The sequence below is a fragment of the Arachis ipaensis genome, chromosome B5, assembly GCF_059453495.1.
Source record: "Arachis ipaensis isolate K30076 ecotype BB chromosome B5, ASM5945349v1, whole genome shotgun sequence".
NCBI classification, from domain to species: Eukaryota; Viridiplantae; Streptophyta; class Magnoliopsida; order Fabales; family Fabaceae; genus Arachis; species Arachis ipaensis.
In genome coordinates this window covers 66,989,922-66,998,447 of record NC_142440.1, presented here as the reverse complement: position 1 = coordinate 66,998,447, position 8,526 = coordinate 66,989,922, and the positions used below count along the sequence as shown (strand labels likewise).

The 8,526-nt window shown below is 37.7% G+C and overlaps 1 non-coding gene across 1 annotated transcript; it reads right to left on the bottom strand.

Annotated features, from left to right (window-relative positions):
• Positions 1-2,697: 2,697 nt before the first annotated feature.
• On the bottom strand, positions 2,698-2,805 carry LOC148564506 (small nucleolar RNA R71). The gene has a single exon (XR_015885546.1). It is a non-coding gene; the product is annotated as a small nucleolar RNA R71 (small nucleolar RNA).
• Positions 2,806-8,526: the final 5,721 nt, after the last annotated feature.

Here is an 8,526-nt window from a genome sequence, read left to right as displayed (position 1 = left end):
TGGACGCCAGAATTGGGCAGAGAACTGGCGTTGAACGCCAGTTTATGTCGTCTATCCTTGTGCAAAGTATGGACTATTATATATTTCTAGAAAGCCCTGGATGTCTACTTTCCAAAGCAATTGGAAGCATGCCATTTCGAGTTCTGTAGCTCCAGAAAATCCACTTTGAGTGCAGGAGGTCAGAATCCAACAGCATCAGCAGTCCTTTTTCAGCCTGAATCAGATTTTTGCTCAGCTCCCTCAATTTCAGCCAGAAAAATACCTGAAATTACAGAAAAACACACAACTCATAGTAAAGTACAGAAATATGAATTTTCCCTAAAAACTAATGAAAATAGACTAAAAACTAACTAAAACATACTCAAAACTATATGAAATTAACCCCAAAAAGCGTATAAAATATCCGCTCATCATTCATCTTGTTGCTCAGATTGGGTAACTTTCTTTTCGTTTTCTTTTCAAAAAGTTTTCAAAAAATTTTTCAAAAATTTCTTTCAAAAATTTCTCCTTTGTTTTCGAAAAAAAAATTTTAAGTAAAAATGTTTTAAGTAAAAATTTTAGAAATGAATTCTAGTGTTTCATGAAGCATGTTGAAGCCTGACTGGCTGTAAAACCATGTCTAAATTTTTTTGGACTGAGGTTTCACTTATACTCAAGAGAAGAGCTTCTTTGTCTTTCTTAGCAAATTAGCTGATGCATGTAATAGCATACTAAAGCTTGGTTGGATATTAAGTCATGCCTGACCCTTTGATTGGAGCTTTAGATTAAAGAGCATAAGATTCCTGGAATTCATATTAAAAATTTTGGAATCCTTATTTTTCTTTTTCAAAATGATATTCGAAAAAAATTAAAAGAAAATACAAAAAAATTTCATAAAATCATAAAAATCAAAAATATTTTTCATGTTTCTTGTTTGAGTCATGTGTCATGTTATAAGTTTGGTGTCAATTGCATATTCATTTTGTATTTTTCGAAAATTCATGCATTCATGGTGTTCTTCATGATCTTCAAGTTGTTCTTGGTAAGTCTTCTTGTTTGATCTTGATGTTTTCTTGTTTTGCATCTTTTCTTGTTTTTCATGTGCATTTTTGCATCCATAGAGTCTAAACATGAAAGATTTCTAAGTTTGGTGTCTTGCATGTTTTCTTTGCATTAAAAATTTTTTCAAAAATAAGTTCTTGATGTTCATCTTGACATTCAAAGTGTTCTTGGTGTTCATCTTGACATTCATAGCATTCTTGCATGCATTCCTTGTTTTGATCCAAAATTTTCATGCATTGCATCATTCTCATGTTTTTCTCTCTCATCATTAAAAATTCAAAAATCAAAAAATTATCTCCCCCTTTTTCTCTCATAAATTTTGAAAATTTGGATTGACTTTTTCAAAAAATTTTAAAATCTAGTTGTTTTCATGAGTCAAATCAAAATTTCAATTTAAAAATCTTATCTTTTTCAAAATCTTTTTCAAAAATCAAATCTTTTTTATTTTTCTTAGTTATTTTCGAAAATTATAAAAATATTTTTCAAAAATATTTTTCTTATCTTTTTCACATAATTTTCGAAAATATCATCATCAATTAATGTTTTGATTCAAAAATTTCAAGTTTGTTACTTACTTGTTAAGAAAGATTTAAACTTTAAGTTCTAGAATCATATCTTGTGATTTCTTGTGAATCAAGTCATTAATTGTGATTTTTAAAATCAAATCTTTTTTTAAAAACTAATTTCAATCATATCTTTTCAAAAATATCTTCTTATGTTATCTTTTTCAAAATTTGATTTTAAAATATCTTTTCTAACTTCTTATCTTCTTATCTTTTCAAAATTGATTTTCAAATTTGTTTCAACTAACTAACTAACTTCTTGTTTGTTTCTTATCTTTTTCAAAACTACTTAACTAACTCCCTCTCTCTCTAATTTTCGAAAATATCTCCCTCTTTTTTTAAAAAAAAATTGTTTTAATTAACTAATTATTTTAATTTTTTGATTTTTAATTTTCGAAAATTTCTAACCTTTTTCAAAAAAAAAAACAATTTTCAAAAATCACTAACTCTTTTTCAAAATTATTTTCGAAAATTCTCTTTCTCTTTCATCTCCTTCTTTTCTTCTACTCACACAGGGGAACCTCTATACCTATGGTAAAAAGGATCCCTATTATTATTATTTTTCTGTCCCTCTTTTTCATATGAGCAGGAGCAAGGACAAGAATATTCTTGTTGAAGCAGATTCAGAACCTGAAAGGACTCTGAATTACAACAAACCAGTAAGCACCTGTCAGGAATTTTTGAACAAAAAGAGGAGATGGCAGCCGAAAATAATAATAATGCAAGGAGGATGCTTGGTGACTCTACTGCACCTAATTCCAATTTACATGGAAGAAGCATCTCCATTCCTGCCATTGGAGCAAACAATTTTGAGCTGAAACCTCAATTAGTTTCTCTGATGCAACAAAACTGCAAGTTTCATGGACTTCCATCTGAAGATCCTTTTTAGTTCTTAACTGAATTCTTGTAGATATGTGATACTGTTAAGACTAATGGAGTAGATCCTAAAGTCTACAGGCTCATGCTTTTCCCTTTTGCTGTAAGAGACAGAGCTAGAGTATGGTTGGACTCTCAACCTAAGGATAGCCTGAACTCTTGGGATAAGCTGGTCAAGGCTTTCTTAGCCAAGTTCTTTCCTCCTCAAAAGCAGAGTAAGCTTAGAGTGGATGTTCAGACCTTTAGACAGAAAGAAAGTGAATCCCTCTATGAAGCTTGGGAGAGATACAAAGGACTGACCAAAAAGTGTCCTTCTGACATGCTTTCAGAATGGACCATCCTGGAAATATTCTATGATGGTCTGTCTGAATTAGCTAAAATGTCATTGGATACTTCTGCAGGTAGATCCATTCACCTAAAGAAAACGCCTGCAGAAGCTCAAAAACTCATTGACATGGTTGCTAATAACCAGTTCATGTACACTTCTGAAAGGAATCCTGTGAATAATGGGACGCCTATGAAGAAGGGAGTTCTTGAAATTGATACTCTGAATGCTATATTGGCTCAGAATAAAATATTGACTCAGCAAGTCAATATGATTTCTCAGAGTCTAAATGGAATGCAAGCTGCATCCAACAGTACTCAAGAGGCATCTTCTGAAGAAGAAGCTTATGATCCTGAAAACCCTGCAATAGCAGAGGTAAATTATATGGGTGAACCTTATGGAAACACCTATAATCCATCATGGAGAAATCATCCAAATTTCACATGGAAGGATCAACAAGAGCCTCAACAAGGCTTTAATAATGGTGGAAGAAATAGGTTTAACAATAGTAAACCTTTTCCATCATCCACTCAGCAACAGACAGAGAATTTTGAGCAGAATCCATCTAGCTTAGCAAATTTAGTCTTTGATCTATCTAAGGCCACTGTGAGTTTCATGAATGAAACAAGGTCCTCCATTAGAAATTTGGAAGCACAAGTGGGCCAGCTAAGTAAAAGGATCACTGAAATCCCTCCTAGTACTCTCCCAAGCAATACATAAGAAAATCCAAAAGGAGAGTGCAAGGCCATTGAATTAATCACCATGGCCGAACCTGTGAAGGAAGGAGAGGACATGAATCCCAAGGAGGAAGACCTCCTGGGACGTCCAATGATCAATAAGGAGTTTCCCTCTGAGGAACCAAAAGAATCTGAGGCTCAACTAGAGACCATAGAGATTCCATTAAACCTCCTTATGCCATTCATGAGCTCTGATAAGTATTCCTCTTCTGAAGAGAATGAGGATGTCACTGAGGAGCAAGTCACCAAGTACCTTGGTGCAATCATGAAGCTGAATGCCAAATTATTTGGCATTAAAACTTGGGAAGATGAACCTCCCTTGTTCACCAATGAACTAAGTGATCTGGATCAACTGACATTGCCTCAAAAGAAACAGGATCCTGGAAAGTTCTTAATACCTTGTACCATAGGCACCATGATCTTTAAGGCTCTGTGTGACCTTAGTTCAGGAATAAACCTCATGCCCCTTTCTGTAATAGAGAAACTGGGAATCTATGGGGTACAAGCTGCTAAAATCTCATTAGAGATGGCAGACAATTCAAGAAAACAGGCTTATGGACAAGTAGAGAACGTGTTAGTAAAGGTTGAAGGCCTTTACATCCCTACTGATTTCATAGTCCTAGATACTGGGAAGGATGAGGATGAATCCATCATCCTAGGAAGACCTTTCCTAGCCACAGCAAGAGCTGTGATTGATGTGGACAGAGGAGAATTGATCCTTCAAATAAATGAGGACAACCTTGTGTTTACAACTCAAGGATCTCTCTCTGCATCCATGGAGAGGAAGCTTGAAAAGCTTCTCTCAAAGCAGAGTCAAACAAAGCCCCCACAGTCAAACTCTAAGTTTGGTATTGGGAAGCCACAACCAAACTCTAAGCTTGGTGCCAAACCCCCATATCGAAACTCTAAGTTTGGTGTTGGGAGGTCTCAACAAAGCTCTGCACATCTGTGAGGCTCCATGAGAGCCCACTGTCAAGCTATTGACATTAAAGAAGCGCTTGTTGGGAGGCAACCCAATGTTTATTTATCTAATTTTCATTGTTTTTCATGTTTTATTAGGTTCATGATCATGTGGAGTCACAAAATAAATATAAAAATTGAAAACGAAACCAAAAACAGCAGAAGAAAAATCACACCCTGGAGGAAGACCTTACTGGCATTTAAACGCCAGTAAGAAGCATGTTTTGGGCGTTCAACGCCAGAACAGAGCATGGTTCTGGCGCTGAACGCCAGAAATGGGCAGCATCTGGGCGTTTGAATGCCAGAATTGTACCCTGGAGAAGAGCTGGCGCTGAACGCCCAGAACAAGCATGGTTCTGGCGTTCAACGCCAGAAATGGGCAACAAATGGGCGTTCAACGCCTTGAACAAGCACCAATCTGGCGCTGAATGCCCAGAGTTGTGTGCAAGGGCATTTTGCATGCCTAATTTGGTGCAAGGTTGTAAATCCTTGAACACCTCAAGATCTGTGGACCCCACAGGATCACCTCAGGATCTGTAGACCCCACAGGATCCCCACCTACCTCCACTCACTTCTTCTCACCCCTCTTTCACACAATCCCACAAACACTCTTCCCCAAAACTCTTCACCAATCACCTCAATCTCTCTTCCCTATCACCACTTCACCACTCACATCCATCCACTCTTCCCCATAAACCTACCTCATAAACTCCACCTACCTTCAAAATTCAAAATCAATTTCCCACCCAACCCACCCTAAATGGCCGAACCTTACCCCTCCTCCCTTCCCTATATATAGCCCTCCATTCTTCCTCATTTTCTCACACCACAACCCTCCTTTCTCTTCTTGGCCGAAACACATCTCCCTCTCCCTCTCCTCCATTTCTTCTTCTTCTTCATCTATTCTTTCTCTTCTTGCTCGAGGGCGAGCAAGATTCTAAGTTTGGTGTGGTAAAAGCATAAGCTTTTGTTTTTCTATTACCATTGATGGCACCTAAGACCGAAGAATCCTCTAGAAAAGGGAAAGGGAAGACAAAAGCTTCCACCTCCGAGTCATGGGAGATGGAAAGATTCATCTCCAAAGCTCATCAAGACCACTTCTATGATATTGTGGCCAAGAAGAAGGTGATCCCTAAGGTCCCTTTCAAACTCAAGAGAAATGAGTATCCGGAGATCCGACATGAAATCCAAAGAAGACGTTGGGAAGTTCTAACAAACCCCATTCAACAAGTTGGGATCCTAATGGTTCAAGAGTTCTATGCCAATGCATGGATCACTAGGAACCATGATCAAAGTAAGAACCCGAATCCAAAGAATTATCTCACAATGGTTCGGGGGAAATACTTAGATTTTAGTCCAGAAAATGTGAGGTTGGCGTTTAACTTGCCTATGATGCAAGAAGATGCACGCCCTTACACTAGAAGGGTCAACTTTAATCAAAGGTTGGACCAAGTCCTCATGGACATATGTGTGGAAGGAGCTCAATGGAAGATTGACTCCAAAGGTAAGCCGGTTCAATTAAGAAGACTGGACCTCAAGCCTATGGCTAGAGGATGGTTGGAGTTCATCCAACGCTCCATCATCCCCACTAGCAACCGATCTGAAGTTACTGTGGATCGGGCCATCATGATTCATAGCATCATGATTGGAGAGGAAGTAGAAGTTCAGGAAGTCATCTCCCTTGAACTCTACAAAATAGCTGAAAAGTCATCCCCCATGGCAAGGCTAGCTTTTCCTCATCTTATTTGCCATCTATGTTACTCAGCTGGAGCTTTCATAGAAGGAGACATTCCCATTGAGGAAGAGAAGCCCATCACTAAGAAAAAGATGGAGCAAGCAAGAGAGCCCATTCATGGAGCTTAAGAGGCGCAGGAAGCTCATCACCATGAGATCCCGGAGATGCCTCAAATGCATTTTCCTCCACAAAACTATTGGGAGAAAATCAACACCTCCCTAGGAGAATTAAGTTCCAACATGGGACAACTAAGGGTGGAACATCAAGAGCACTCCATCATCCTTCATGAAATCAGAGAAGATCAAAAAGTAATGAGGGAGGAGCAACAAAGACAAGGAAGAGACATAGAAGAGCTCAAGGACATCATTGGTTCCTCAAGAAGAAAACGCCACCATCACTAAGGTGGACTCATTCCTTGTTCTTACATTTTCTGTTTTTCGTTTTCTATGTTAAGTGCTTATCTATGTTTGTGTCTTATTACATGATCATTAGTAGTTAGTAACTATGTCTTAAAGTTATGAATGTCCTATGAATCCATCACCTCTCTTAAATGAAAAATGTTTTAATTCAAAAGAACAAGAAGTACATGAGTTTCGAATTTATCCTTAAACTTAGTTTAATTATATTGATGTGGTGACAATGCTTCTTGTTTTCTGAATGAATGCTTGAACAGTGCATATGTCTTTTGAAGTTGTTGTTTAAGAATGTTAAATATGTTGGCTCTTGAAAGAATGATGACAAGGAGACATGTTATTTGATAATCTAAAAAATAAAAAAAAATGATTCATGAAGCAAGAAAAAGCAGCAAAGAACAAAGCTTGCAGAAAAAAAAGAGAAAAAAATAGCGAAAAAAAAAATAGAAAGAAAAAGAAAAAGCAAGCAGAAAAAGCCAAAGCTCTTAAAACCAAAAGGCAAGAGCAAAAAGCCAATAACCCTTAAAACCAAAAGGCAAGGGTAAATAAAAAGGATCCCAAGGCTTTGAGCATCAGTGGATAGGAGGGCCTAAAGGAATAAAATCCTGGCCTAAGCGGCTAAACCAAGCTGTCCCTAACCATGTGCTTGTGGCGTGAAGGTGTCAAGTGAAAACTTGAGACTGAGCGGTTAAAGTCAAGGTCCAAAGCAAAAGAAGAGTGTGCTTAAGAACCCTGGACACCTCTAATTGGGGACTTTAGCAAAGCTGAGTCACAATCTGAAAAGGTTCACCCAATTATGTGTCTGTGGCATTTATGTATCTGGTGGTAATACTGGAAAACAAAGTGCTTAGGGCCACGACCAAGACTCATAAAATAGCTGTGTTCAAGAATCATCATACTGAACTAGGAGAATCAATAACACTATCTAAACTCTGAGTTCCTATAGAAGCCAATCATTCTGAACTTCAATGGATAAAGTGAGATGCCAAAACTATTCAAGAGGCAAAAAGCTACAAGTCCCGCTCATCTGATTGGAGCTATGTTTCATTGATAGTTTGGAATTTATAGTATATTCTCTTCTTTTTATCCTATTTGATTTTCAGTTGCTTGGGGACAAGCAACAATTTAAGTTTGGTGTTGTGATGAGCGGATAATTTATACGCTTTTTGGCATTGTTTTTAGTATGTTTTTAGTAGAATCTAGTTACTTTGAGGGATGTTTTCATTAGTTTTTATGTTAAATTCACATTTCTGGACTTTACTATGAGTGTGTGTGTTTTTCTATGATTTCAGGTATTTTCTGGCTAAAATTGAGGTACTTGAGCAAAAATCAGATTCAGAGGTTGAAGAAGGACTGCTGATGCTGTTGGATTCTGACCTCCCTGCACTCCAAATGGATTTTCTGGAGCTACAGAACTCAAAATGGCGCGCTTAAAATTGCGTTGGAAAGTAGACATCCAGGGCTTTCCAGCAATATATAATAGTCCATACTTTGCCCAAGTTTAGACGATGCAAACTGGCGTTAAACGCCAGCTCTCTGCCCAATTCTGGCATCCAGCGCCAGAAACAAGTTGCAAAGTGGAGTTCAACGCCCAAACTGGCACAAAAGCTGGCGTTCAACTCCAGAAAGAGCCTCTGCACGTGGAACATTCAGGCTCAGCCCAAGCACACACCAGGTGGGCCCCGGAAGTGGATTTATGTATCAATTACTTACTTCTGTAAACCCTAGTAACTAGTTTAGTATAAATAGGACTTTTTACTATTGTATTAGATATCTTTGGATTATATTTTGATCTATTGATCACGTTTGGGGGCTGGCCATTCGGCCATGCCTACCCTCTATTCACTTATGTATTTTCATACGGTAGAGTTTCTAC